The 14,390-nt window shown below is 42.6% G+C and overlaps 1 long non-coding RNA gene across 1 annotated transcript; it reads left to right on the top strand.

The window, feature by feature from the left end:
* Positions 1 to 121: 121 nt before the first annotated feature.
* On the top strand, positions 122 to 13,920 carry LOC144695931 (uncharacterized). Its single transcript, XR_013580032.1, has 2 exons — positions 122 to 202; positions 13,470 to 13,920. It is a non-coding gene; the product is annotated as an uncharacterized LOC144695931 (long non-coding RNA).
* The last annotated feature ends 470 nt before the right edge of the window (positions 13,921 to 14,390 follow it).

Here is a 14,390-nt window from a genome sequence, read left to right as displayed (position 1 = left end):
TCTTGACCTTCTGGATCTCGATGGGACAAATCAATGGCGATCTTGTGTATACAGTTTGCTGTATTTCTGTTGAATGCGGGCGGCACTTCTCTGGATGGTGGAGTTTCTACGGATGTTGATAGTGTTTGTGTTGAAGTTGCTGTTTTCTCTGGATGTTGCTGCTTGCAGAGCAGATATCCACAGAGCTTGAAGAGTTCTTGCTGTTTTCTTCCTTTAACCTTGACGATGTGCCCCTGGCGGCGGGGTGTCCCTTGGATCAAGGTTTCTGTCCACTCTCTGTGTCCGTCTGTGTGTTTCTGCTCTTCCCAGTTTGAGAAGCGATGACTTGGGGTTTGTTTGTAGATTGCTGTTTTTCTTTCCCGGGGAGGCTCTTCCTGTTGCTGGATTTCTCTCATGTGGTCCGTTTGATGTTTTCTCTCTCTCTCTTTCTGACCAAGTCTCTCTGGCTCGGTCCCAGATTTTCAGCGCCTGTCTCTCTCTGGCTCTAATTCCTTTTCTGACTCTGTATGAAATGACGGCCTCATTCACTTTCTACCCCTTGATGATGAGAAGCCTTCTCTTTTCACCATCTCTCTTTGAGTTTTTGTCTATTTTACTCCATTTCCACCGTGTTACTTTTTTTGGGGGGGGGGGAGGGGTTTGATTTCCAAATAATTTTTCAAATGAAACCTCACTGGGAACAAATGAGAGCCGGCGGGTTGACAGACAGCCCCGCCCTTTCATCTGTCCCAGTTACCTGGTTGGCAGGCTCTACAATTTCCATGACGGCTGTAACGTGAGAAAGGAGCCGACAGCTGCGATTTAAAGAGGGAACCGGAGATCCGTGACATCCATAAACATAAATCTCCCCACTTGTCCGAGCAAACCCGCGCCCCGGGCACTTCCACAGTACATTGCAGCCGTGAGCTGGATCCGGCCGTTCGCAACACTGGAAGCCGCATATTTACCTGCAGCTGCAGAAGTGCAATATGCAGATCGTCGGTTTTGGAAACAAAAGGCACCTTCGCAACGTTTTGTTTAGCCATTTGGGATTTTTCTCATGTAATTTTTATTTGGGCTGCCAATTTCATAGCAGTTGCACAGCCATCAGGTCTGTCAAAGTGTTTTTGGCTCCGAGCTTTAAGTATAGACGGTTGAATCACACAGCAGTACAAACAAGTGACTGGGAAGCAGCCAGTGCAAAGAGAGTTTAAAAAGGTCACAGTCACACAGTGCACGGCAGTATAATCATAGAATCTTACAGCACAAAAGGAAGCCATTCGGCCCATTGTGTCTGTGCTGGCTCTCTGAAAGACATGCCAATTAGTGCCATTGCCCTGCTCTTTCCCCAAAACTCTGCACTTCTTTCCCTCCCCTTTCAAGTATACATTACTGCACCGATAAGGGATTCAGATCGGTAATAAACGCCTAAGGCCAGGTCAAGCCAAATGGACAGTAATGCTGAAAGGTTTTATAAATTAGAGCCTCAACGCGGAGACAGAGAAATAGGACGCCTATAAAAACACAATGTTGTTGAAGAGGGTAGGGACCAGGACGGCACATCATGGAAATTATACTAAAAAAAGACTTGCGTCTATATAGCATATTTTACAATCTCAGGATGTCCTAAAGGGCTTTACAGTCAATTTAGCCGCTGCTGTAATGTGGGGAATGCTGCAGCCAGTTTATGTAGAGCAAGCTGCCACAAAGAGCAATGAAATAAATGACCAGATAATGTTTTAGTTGATTAAGGGATAATTGGGGGAACTCCTTTTCAAATAGTACCCTGAATCTTTAATATTGACCTGAGAAGGCAGATGTTTAACTTTTAATCCAAAAGCTGGTATCTCTGAAACCACTGAGGAGTTGTCATCTTAGATTATGTGCTCAGGTTTCAGCAGTGGAGCTGGAGCCTATAACCTTTTGACTTAGAGGCAAGAGTGTTATCAGTGAGCCAAGGCAGATGCCTACCTAGGAAAGATGTATGGCATGATTTTCAGGGCTCTGAATCAGAATTGGAAACAGGTAAAGCTTACTGTTAATTAAAAAAAAAGTGAAAATCAAGTTGTCTAGGGATTCGCATGGCAATCAAAATAGCAAAAAGATCTTCTGATGCAATCACCTGTAGGTGAGTTCCCCTTTTAAATGCTGTAGCTACAGTAGCTTGGAGACCACTAGGTTCTCCTGAGGGGTGGGTGGGCATTGGGCAGGACTAACGTGATTTTGTGCAAACATGGTGTTGGTGTCTTAATTGCCTTGGAGCCCTTATTTACACATATTCATGAGGCCCTACCTCCTTCTGGTGGGTGCTTCAGCAGACTCTGAAAACTGCACGGTTAAGATGTCAGCAGGCAGGGAACATGTCAGTGACATAGCAGGAAGTACTTTAGTCAGGTGAGCATTAAAATCAGACCTACAATTATCTTTTTGGAGAGGGAAACAGTTTAAAAGTTAGTGCCACTGTCACCACAATACCACAAGCAAGTAGCATAATACATTTTTTGTGATATGAATAATGTGATCGTGTTTACCATGCTTGGTAAACAGAGGAGAAATGATTTTAGGAACTTTGAACTTAATTACATATGAATTATCGAACTGTCTGTAAATGAAATGTGTAGCGTTAATTTTATTGTTAAAATGACATTTAAATCAATGCCTTGCACAAATAAAACAGCCCTTGATTTGATGTATAAACGCATTTTTATATTAAAAACCAAGTAGAGCTCTTTCATCTTCTTGGCCTCCTCATAGAGATTATGGTATTGTTTTCAAACTATCACTTCCCTGGGGTATTAATAATGAAGGAAACATGCCCAATAAATGTAAATAAAACTCCACATCAGAAAAATTTGGCTGAGATTCTGAACTACCTTTGAGAAATGGTTTTCTGCAGGTCTTTTACAATTTTAAAATAATATATATTAAACACCAAATCAGAAATGTTTACACAGAGTATGCTTGCCCCTTTAAGACATGCTGCACTACAGACCATTTCTGAGTTGAGAACATTATCAGTTGGGCAAAATGACACTTAGAGCATTTACTAGTAGTTGTGCAAAAAGAATGCATACCTTGAACTCCAATTGTCTTCCTGCTTGACCACCGTGCTTGAGAACCTGATATGTACAGAAGTGTGAACACAAGCCTGCCTGTCAATCTGCTCAGCATCATCATCTCAGGGAGGGGAGCAATGGCATAATGTTAATGTTACTGGACCAGTAATCCAGAGGCTAATGCTTGAGGGACATGGGTTCAAATCCGCCATGGCTATTGGTGTAATTTACATTCACGCAATAAAAATCTTAGTGATAATGACCTTGAAACTATTATTGATTGTTGTATAAACCCATTTGATTCACTTAATGCTCTCTAGGGAAACAAATCCGTCAACCTTACCTGGTCTGTCTGTTCTCCATGTGACTCCAGACCCACAGCAATGTGATTGACTCTTAACTGCCCTCTGAAATGGCTTAGTAAGCCACTTAGTTGTATCAAAGCACTACAAAGTCTAAAAGGGATGAACTCCCTTCCTAACAGCACTGTGGGTGTGCCACCAGCGGTTTACAAAGGTGGCTTATGACTATCTTCTCAAGGGCAAGAAGGGATGGGCAATAAATGCTGGCCTAGCCAGCGACACCCACATCCCGTGAATGAATAAATTGAAACAAAAACAATTTGGGCCCTCTCCCAACTCTTCTTATTCATGATAGCAGAAAAACACAGATGCCTTAGGTTGTCACACATCTGTGATCAGAAGCTGTCATCCTTACATATGCTGTGAATGGAACTAGCTTGCCATGGGATTAGCAATTAGCTTTTAATTGAGTTGTTTCATACAAGAGGTTGCACAGGGTGTCCAGCATGTATTATGCTCCATTCTGACAGGTGGAAAACATCATATTGTCAGACCATATAGTTCAGACTAAAACTAACACCTCAGTTAGGATTGGACAGAAGCAAAACAAAACAGCAAGACATTAGCAGTGTGAATACATGGAGCAGCAGTAGGAACAATGGGAAAATGTTATAGATTCACTAATAAGGGCCAATGGCATTTGGCAGATAGCAAATTGAGGCAAATGTAGTCCTAAAGCCACAGTAGATGGAAATAGATAAAATGTTTTTTATTGAGCAACTGAGTGTTGCCACATTGGAAAGGACCAGTTCTTCATGGCCCAAGTGTGAAAATTAATAGAAGCAGTTTTCTATTTGTGCTTGCTGCTTCCTGGCTCCAAATGTGCATTTTTACTCCAGTTTGCTGTTCTTCATCTTCCAGTTCTGCTACCTGTTGATCCTGGCCCTTCTCTTCATCTGTTGTATGCTTCCTCATCTTTGAATCTCAAAGTTTTGCTACATACAACAGGTGGTGATAACTTTTGCTGGGACAAATAACCTGGGAGGGTCCAGGCAGTGAAATCTTTGCTTTCAACAGTAATTCTGGTTGAGGAATGAGCTCCACTGTATTTTCGTTCCTGTGCTGTTCCAGGTTTCATTTTAGAGTTGGGGAAAATTTTCTTTGTTGTCAAGCAGCCTTCAAATCATCTAGCCATTCTGGAGAGCATCGTGGATTTTTAAAAATTCTTTCATAGGATGTGGGCATCCCTGGCAAGGCCAGCATTTGTTGCTCATCCCTAAATGCCCTTGAATTGAACCTTAACTAGGCCATTTCAGAGGGCAGTCAGCCACATTGCTATGGGTGTGGATTCACATGTAGGCCAGACCAGGTACAGGTGGCAGATTTCCTTCCCTAAACAGCATTATTGAACCAGATGATAGTTTCATAGATAAAAACAAAAAGCTAAAAGCTACTGCGGATGCTGGAAATCCAAAACAAAATAAAAACAGAATTACCTGGAAAAACTCAGCAAGTCTGGCAGCATCGGCGGAGAAGAAATCAGTCAACGTTTCGAGCCCTCATGGCCCTTCAGCAGAACTGAAGCATAGTTTCAACAAGGGAGAAATATAAATTGGTTTAAGGTGGGTGGGGGGGGAAGAGACACATTGAGGGTGTGGTGTGAGCAGATAATCAAAAGATGTCAGAGACAAAAGGGTCAAAGAGGTGTTGAAGGTGGTGGTCTTTGTCTGAGAAAAGTGCTAATTAAGAATGCAAGACAGGATATTCAAAGTACAGCTCTAGTGGGGGTGGGGTGGAAAGACTAAAGGTTTTAGTTTTAGATTTAAAAATAATGGAAATAGGTGGGGAAAGAAGAATCTATATAAATTATTGAAAAAAAAGGCGGGTGGGGGGGGGAAAAGAAACGGGGTGGGGATGGGGGGAGGGGGGTTTAAGATCTAAAGTTGTTGAATTCAATATTCAGCCCAGAAGGCTGTAAAGTGCCTAGTCGGAAGATGAGGTGCTGTTCCTCCAGTTTGCGTTGGGCTTCACTGGAACAATGCAGCAAGCCAAGGACAGACATGTGGGCAAGAGAACAGGGTGGAGTGTTAAAATGGCAAGCGACAGGGAGGTTTGGGTCTTTCTTGCGGACAGACCGCAGGTGTTCCGCAAAACGGTCGCCCAGTTTGCGTTTGGTCTCTCCAATGTAGAGGAGACCGCATTGGGAGCAACGAATGCAGTAGACTAAGTTAGGGGAAATGCAAGTGAAATGCTGCTTCACTTGAAAGGAGTGTTTGGGCCCTTGGACGGTGAGGAGAGAGGAAGTGAAGGGGCAGGTGTTGCATCTTCTGCGTGGGCATGGGGAGGTGCCATAAGTGGGGGTTGAGGAGTAGGGGGTGATGGAGGAGTGGACCAGGGTGTCCCGGAGGGAACGATCCCTACGGAATGCCGTCAAGGGGGGTGAAGGGAAGATGTGTTTGGTGGTGGCATCATGCTGGAGTTGGCGGAAATGGCGGAGGATGATCCTTTGAATGCGGAGGCTGGTGGGGTGATAAGTGAGGACAAGGGGGACCCTATCATGTTTCTGGGAAGGAGGAGAAGGCGTGAGGGAGGATGCGCGGGATATGGGCCGGACACGGTTGAGGGCCCTGTCAACGACCGTGGATGGAAAACCTCGGTTAAGGAAGAAGGAGGACATGTCAGAGGAGCTGTTTTTGAAGGTAGCGTCATCAGAACAGATGCGACGGAGGCGAAGGAACTGAGAGAATGGGATGGAGTCTTTACAGGAAGCGGGGTGTGAGGAGCTGTAGTCGAGGTAGCTGTGGGAGTCGGTAGGCTTGTAATGGATATTGGTGGACAGTCTATCATCAGAAATTGAGACAGAGAGGTCAAGGAAGGGAAGAGAAGTGTCAGAGATGGACCATGTGAAGATGATGGAGGGGTGGAGATTGGAAGCAAAATTAATAAATTTTTCCAGGTCCCGACGAGAGCATGAAGCAGCACCGAAGTAATCATCGATGTACCGGAGAAAGAGTTGTGGGAGGGGGCCGGAGTAGGACTGGAACAAGGAATGTTCCACATACCCCATAAAGAGACAGGCATAGCTGGGGCCCATGCGGGTACCCATAGCCACACCTTTTATTTGGAGGAAGTGAGAGGAGTTAAAGGAGAAATTGTTCAGTGTGAGAACAAGTTCAGCCAAACGGAGGAGAGTAGTGGTGGATGGGGATTGTTGGGGCCTCTGTTCAAGGAAGAAGCTAAGGGCCCTCAGACCATCCTGGTGGGGGATGGAGGTGTAGAGGGATTGGACATCCATGGTGAAGAGGAAGCGGTTGGGGCCAGGGAACTGGAAATTGTTGATGTGACGTAAGGTGTCAGAGGAATCACGGATGTAGGTGGGAAGGGACTGGACAAGGGGAGAGAGAAGGGAGTCAACCTACTCCTCAACCCCCACTTATGGCACCTCCCCATGCCCACGCAGAAGATGCAACACCTGCCCCTTCACTTCCTCTCTCCTCACCGTCCAAGGGCCCAAACACTCCTTTCAAGTGAAGCAGCATTTCACTTGCATTTCCCCTAACTTAGTCTACTGCATTCGTTGCTCCCAATGCGGTCTCCTCTACATTGGAGAGACCAAACGCAAACTGGGCGACCGTTTTGCGGAACACCTGCGGTCTGTCCGCAAGAAAGACCCAAACCTCCCTGTCGCTTGCCATTTTAACACTCCACCCTGTTCTCTTGCCCACATGTCTGTCCTTGGCTTGCTGCATTGTTCCAGTGAAGCCCAACGCAAACTGGAGGAACAGCACCTCATCTTCCGACTAGGCACTTTACAGCCTTCTGGGCTGAATATTGAATTCAACAACTTTAGATCTTAAACCCCCCTCCCCCCATCCCCACCCCGTTTCTTTTCCCCCCCCCACCCGCCTTTTTTTTCAATAATTTATATAGATTCTTCTTTCCCCACCTATTTCCATTATTTTTAAATCTAAAACTAAAACCTTTAGTCTTTCCACCCCACCCCCACTAGAGCTGTACTTTGAATATCCTGTCTTGCATTCTTAATTAGCACTTTTCTCAGACAAAGACCACCACCTTCAACACCTCTTTGACCCTTTTGTCTCTGACATCTTTTGATTATCTGCTCACACCACACCCTCAATGTGTCTCTTCCCCCCCCCACCCACCTTAAACCAATTTATATTTCTCCCTTGTTGAAACTATGCTTCAGTTCTGCTGAAGGGCCATGAGGGCTCGAAACGTTGACTGATTTCTTCTCCGCCGATGCTGCCAGACTTGCTGAGTTTTTCCAGGTAATTCTGTTTTTATTTTGTGATAGTTTCATAGCACCATTACTCAGATTGGCTTTCGATTCCAGATTTTAAAAAATCTAATAATTGAATTTCAATTCTACCAGCTGCTATGGCAGGAATTGAATCCATGTGGCCGGAACATTAGCCAGGACCACTAAATTGCTAGCCCAGAGACATTACCATTACACCAGCATCTCTCTAGCTGCCAGTTGATAATTCTGTGGTCTGACAAACTTATAAATTAATGGGATGAGTATCCTTTGTGTCCTTGTAGGCTGTATGGTTGACGTGAAGAGTCCAGATGGCCATGTAGATGCCATGTGCAATGCCCTGCTTTCTTGACAATGATGTCAAGTGATTTCTATTACTTGTTTGAGGCATTTGTGGACAGCAGGCTGGCTGATTTGGCACATGCCCCGAGTGGTAGTTTGCAAATATCTTGTAGCATAGAAGCTAAGTGCAATGGTAAAGTTAGAGAAAGAGATGTCCTTGTGGGTGAAGTTGTTTGCACATCAGTCTGGAGAGGATAGCATAGCTCTGTGACAACTCATTTATATACTCTGAGGTTCCTAAATGCCTAGGTTATCAAGCGTGGACTAAGGGTTAGAACAGGAGTGCATATGATTCTTAGGTACACTTGCCTTTCCTGTCCTATCTTGCATTTATTCTCCTCATCTAAATTGCTGAGTGCTTAGGGATACCCAATAGGATTCCTACCATAAGTACTCTGCTGTAAGTCAATTGTGGATGTAGGGAAAATTATTATATGTATGGAAATGGTAACTGAGAAGCCTTGCACTGCAAATTTGTGTGCTCTACAGCAACAGGAATCAACGTATAGTGGGAAGTGCACAGTAAAATAAGTTTTGATAGAGAATTAAATGTACACTCAAAATTGATTCTTGGCTTCCAGAAGTGTGTTTCTACAGGTGAGGCCAGAAATAGGTAAGCAGTACTATGGGGGAAGAGCCAATGAAAATGAAGTGAAATCTGGAATGAGAACTCTTTAGACTAATTTTACAAATTCAATAAAGGCTAGTCTATAATGATCACTAGCATTGTCCCAATGAAGTATGGAATTGTCTTAGCTGTAAAATACAACACATTGGGAATAGGGATCTATGTGCCTAATTTCAGAACTTTAACTAATCAAGTCAAATGGCCTATCACTCCCATTGTGGTAATATTGCTTGATTAATGACTGTATTGGGAAATTACAAAGATAAGAATTACCACAGACCTATTTCTAAAACTGTCCCAACTCAAGGGTAAAACAAGTAAAAAGCATTGAATTCCAAAGACCCAAATCACTTTCCGTTCACTCCCATTATAATGAGTTCCTTATTCAGACCTAACAATTAAATATATAGTACTGATCCAAGCAGAAAATATTTCCCAACTATTTCCATTCTCCTTGGTCTGACACTGGATATTGTCAGTCCAGCACATGTTAGTCATCAATTGTACATAAATGCTTATAAAACAGTATATTTAGAATGATAAAAGGGCTTAAATAATTTGGTTTTATTATGGACAATTAAATGGAAGGAGGATAAATAATATTCCAGATAAATATTTAATAAGCAGTCTGCAGATATCTTAATTTAAAAGTAATGTATCCTGGCAGATTGTTTATATATTTATAAGAATTAAACTATACTCTATGGGTTAATCATAGAAAGATAGAATCATAGAATAGTTACAGCAGAGAAAGAGTTCATCCAGCCTGTCCTGTCCGTACCAGCTCTCTGCCAGTGCACATCTCCTATCCCACTCTCCAGCCCTTTCCACATAGTCCTCCTGATGCTTTTGAAAGTCATGATTGAATCTGCATCCCCCACGGTCTGAGACAGTACATTCTAGGTCCTAACTACCTGATGTGTAAAAGTGTTCTTCCTCATGTTGCCGTTAGTTCTTTTATCAATCACCTTAAATTGCTGTCCTCTGGTTCTTGACTCTCCCACCAATGGGAACCTTTTCTCTTTATCTACTCTGTCTAGATCCATCATGATTTTAAACACCTCTATCAAGTTGCCTCTCAGCCTTATCTTCTCTAAGGAGAAAAATCCCAGGTTTTCCAGTCTGTCACATAACTGAAGTCCCTCATCCCTGGAACTATTCCTGTAAATCCTTTCTGCATCTTCTCTAAAGCCTTAACATACTTCCTAAATGCAGTACGCAGAGCTGGACACAACACTCCAACTGAAGCCGAAGCATTGTTTTATGAAGGTTTATCATAACTTCTTTGCTTTTGCATCTATGTCCCTATTTATCAAGCCCAGGATCCTGTTTGCTTTTTTAGCTGCTTTTTCAACCTGCACTGCCACCTTCAACGTTTTGTACAAATACCCCCAGGTCTCTCTGCTTCTGCACCCCATTTAGAATTGAACCCTTTGTTTTATACTACATCTCCCTGTTTTTCCCCCTGAAATGTATCACTTCACATTTCTCTGCACTAAATTTCATCTGCTACCTGTCTAGCCATTCCAGCAGTCTGTGTCCATCTGAAGTCTATCACCATCCTCCTCACAGTTTGAAATATTTCCAAGTTTTATGTCATCTACAAATTTTGATATTGTGTCCTGTACACCCAAGTCTAGGCCATTAATATAGATGAAGAAAATTCGTGCTCCTAATACTGACCCCTGGGAAATCTCACTGCCTATCTTCCTCCAGTCTGAAAACAACCGTTCACCACTGCTGTTTTCTGTCACTCAGCCAGCTTCATTTCCATGCTGTCACTTTCCTTTTTATTACTCTCTGGTATGCTACACTTTATGAAATGCCTTTTGGAAAGCCACATAAATCACATCAACCACATTGCCCTCATCAAAAATCTCAATCAAGTTATTTGAACATAATTTAACTTTAACAATTCTGTGATGGCATTTCCTAATTGGTTTCATTAGTGAAGGATGGTATGGAGGGAAAAGTTTCAGTCCCTACATGTTGTGGAGTTTTGACTCCACAGCATGCATCATTTTTTGACAGGGTCCCAACTGGAAGAATGCCTGGTTGACCAACTTGGCTTCCAGTTGGGCAAGGAGCTCCCTGGAACAAGCAGCAGTCATAGCCGCAGGTAAGGGATCTGCAGCTGCTGATGGGAATGGGGGGGGGGTGGGGTAAAGATCTGCTCCCCAACCCTAGGAGGGCTTCCAATCCTTCTTCAGGGGGTCTTTGAATGGCATGGAGCTTTGGAATGGCAAGGTGATGGGGTCAGGTCCCAGGAAAGCAGGTAAGCTTGGGGCCTGTGAGGAAGCACCCTTACTCCCCTTGACCCTCAAGCAGTGCTGTAGGGCATTGACCTTTTCCTTGCAGCTGTCCATGCCTCCCTTGAGCTGCTGTGTTTCCCAAGGTCTGAGAAAACTGGTCTGTCAGAGTGAGACATGGAAACCAAGTTAAAAGTGAGGCTCCCAGCACCATGACTTCATGTCCCCTGTTAAACCTGGAAGTGGGTGAATTGGAGGAAGTTTGGGGTTGGGTTAGAATCTTTAAAGAATTTTTACATCTCACCCGACCCCAAACCATCTATTTTTGGGGTTAAAATTCACCCTAGAGAAACAATTACCTCTGATGGAGGAAGTGAGAACAAGAGGGCGTAACCCTACAATTAGAGCTAGACTATTTAGGAGTGAAATCAGGGAACTTTTTCTCACAGGGTTAGTCGAGGAAATCTGGAACACTTTCCTCCATTAGGCTGTGTATGCCAGATCAATTGATATTTCCAGGACTGAGATTAATAGATTTTTATTAGGCAAGTTATCAAAGCATATGGAGCAAAGGAGAATGAATGAAGGTGAGGTACAGATCAACCATGCACTAACTAATAGGTGGAATATGCTTGAGGGGCTAAATCGCCGACACTTAGGGCAGAATTTTTAGCTCAGCGGGTGGGCACGCGCCCGAACTGACCGAGCGTGAAATGACGCGTGATGATGTTGGCTGAGCGTGCCGATGTCAATGAGCAGCTGCGCGATAGTTTGGTTGGCGGGCGCACACCGGAGCCAGCAGCGCGCCCGCCGACAATTAAAAGGCCTATTAAGGCCATTAAGTTATCAATTGACTTCAACTAAACGGTTGGCGGGCAAGCAAAAAGGCCAAGTGGCTTTTGCATTTTTTTGGAAATCTCATCCACAGGCGGGTTGAGGTTTCCAAAAGCAAATACAAATAAAATAAAAACTGTGTTTCTTAATTAAAAACATGCCCCTGCTCATGTGACAGAGTCACACGAGGGGATATGTTTCATTACATTTTTTTGCTCTTTATTATTTTAAAAAATATCTCTTCATCTCCCTGAGGCAGCTCCGCGCCTCAAGGAGATTATTCAGCACTCTCTTGCATGTGCGAAGTTCATGCTATGCCTGCTCGCCCTCCTCCCTCCACCTGCAAAGGCAGCACTCAGCGCTGCCACTTGCGTATCACACTGGGTGGGCCTTAATTGGCCCGCTAGTGTGAAATCACAGTGTTCTGTTGATCGCGGGCATCAGTTGGCCTCCTGCCTGCCCCTGCCAATTCTGCATGCTAAGGGCAAAATTCTGCCCTTAGTGTCATGACAGGAACATAGCAATATCAGTAACAGTGGGCCTACACAAAAGATAAAAGAATGTACAATGGTTCTATTGAGCTTTGGATTATTGTATGGAAATAATAGAAGATTATGCACTTTATTGCTCAGTTGTGCCTGTTATGACATATTATGGAAAACCAATCAACAGTCAGTAGAATAGGTCACATGCAAACAAAACACCCACTCTTTAAAAATCCAAAACAGTTACTTTGATCAATCTAAAAATAGATCAATTGCTTTTACATGGGGCAGTAGTTAGGGCACCTATAAAAGTTTATAAGGTGGTAATCTCATCTAAAGTTTCAGATAACATCACAAACTACTAGAGCAAAAGTCAAGTTGTTTGCAGCATTAGCTGGATCATGAAATTAATTTAACTAGTTATTTCATATGAAATATATGATTAGACTTTTATTTTTGTTCTGATTATTTTTTAATCAGCTGCAGGGTATGGCATATATCATTTGATGGTGTTGGAAGATGATATTAAATGATTAATGAATGCCAGTTTCCTGTTGCCTGACAGGACATAGCAGTCACAAATTTATGTACTTAGAGTTGGCATCTCCTCATCCCGGAGATCACAGATCAGGGGAAGTGGGGAAATTGAAAGATGGTGTGAAGAAAAGATGAACACAGCGAGAAGAAACAGGCAATGTAAAACCTAAGATGCAGAAAAAGAAGGCAAAAAAACCCTACAATATCGTGTTATCAAGGAATATAAAAAGTAATCTACAGATACCTGAATAACAAGAGAAAAATCATGGTAAGGGTAGGGCCACTTAGGTATACACAGAATAAACTCGCAGAAAACAACGACGAAGAAATGGCAGAAATATTGACCTAGATTTTGCAGTCAGCAGTAAAATGAATAATGTAGTAGATGCAGTAAACATAGATTTCCAAAAACTCTTTTGATAAGGCATAGTGTTATGACTAAGGTTAAAACGTGTGAGGCCAGGGGAACAAGTGGAATGGACAGCAAGCTGGCTACAAAGTAGAAGCATAATTTCAAAGTTTCCAAACAGCACCAAACGATGTAGCTAACACAGAGATGAAATATGACAAAATACAGGAAAACATTAATAAATTTGTTTAATGGGCATTTAATTAGCAAATTAACTCAATATAGGTAATTGTGAGCTTTTGTATCCATGCTGCCACTTTCCCTCAATTTTTGCTAACAAGTAATTTGTCAAATGCTCTTTGAAAGTCCTTATACATAATAACAACTATACTATCCTCATCAAACTTCTCCATTACTTCATTAAAGAAGTTGATCAAGTGAGTCAAACATGATGAGCTGGATTTTCACCGAGCTGGGATGACTCAGCAGCCTTTCAAAATGGCGGCCAGGACCAAGACCAGAGATCAGAGAGCCAGAACTGTCAGTCAATCAATGTTTTCTCCAGGGCTCATCTGTTTTAGTACTCCAATGAATGTCTGGGCTCTGAACCAAGAATACATAATGAGTCTTGTAATTTTAACATCTCCATGAATGCATGCATTCACCTCTGCAAACTTTGCATTACTCAGTTACAAAAGGTTCGATGATATTCAAATTAGAGTGATTAAAATAGCCTTTAACCTGTTAGCTAAAAAAGGTTCACTGATTTTTAAAAAAAGTGTATAATCATTATTCTATTAGGGATAGCATAATATCATTCAATTCAACTTCATGTGCTTTGTACATTATGGTTACTTTATTAAATAGATACAATTCCTATTGTTTTATTTTGTACAGTGGAAATTTTGAATGGAACCAGGAAAAAGGTATTACTGTCCCTATCATCAAGGAAACTGGAATTGCCTTTTACACATTTTAATTGGAAAACATAAACCAAGCCTTAAGAGTCTTGGGGTATCAGTAAGCTTCTAGTTCTAGCTTCATGGAATACTTCATCTATAAAGAACAACATTTCCAATCCTTTTGCACTCATACATTACTAAATGAACGTTAGTGGAGAGATATTCCATTGGACCACTCTCATCAGGAATACAAGGAAACTCATGGGCTGGGAAGAACAGTTTCTCCATACTGAATTTGCTAGCAAGTACAGTTTCACAATGGAAAAACTGAAGTTGTAAATCTCTTCATCCATTGTACACTTCTTTCTTTACATAAGCATAAAGGTGCAGTAGTGAACTCATTTTGCCAGCTCCACATGTTAGATGGGAGTGCAAGTCTGAGATG

The sequence above is a fragment of the Cetorhinus maximus genome, chromosome 21 (assembly GCF_964194155.1).
Source record: "Cetorhinus maximus chromosome 21, sCetMax3.hap1.1, whole genome shotgun sequence".
NCBI classification, from domain to species: domain Eukaryota; kingdom Metazoa; phylum Chordata; class Chondrichthyes; order Lamniformes; family Cetorhinidae; genus Cetorhinus; species Cetorhinus maximus.
This window is presented reverse-complemented; position numbering and strand designations above follow the sequence as displayed.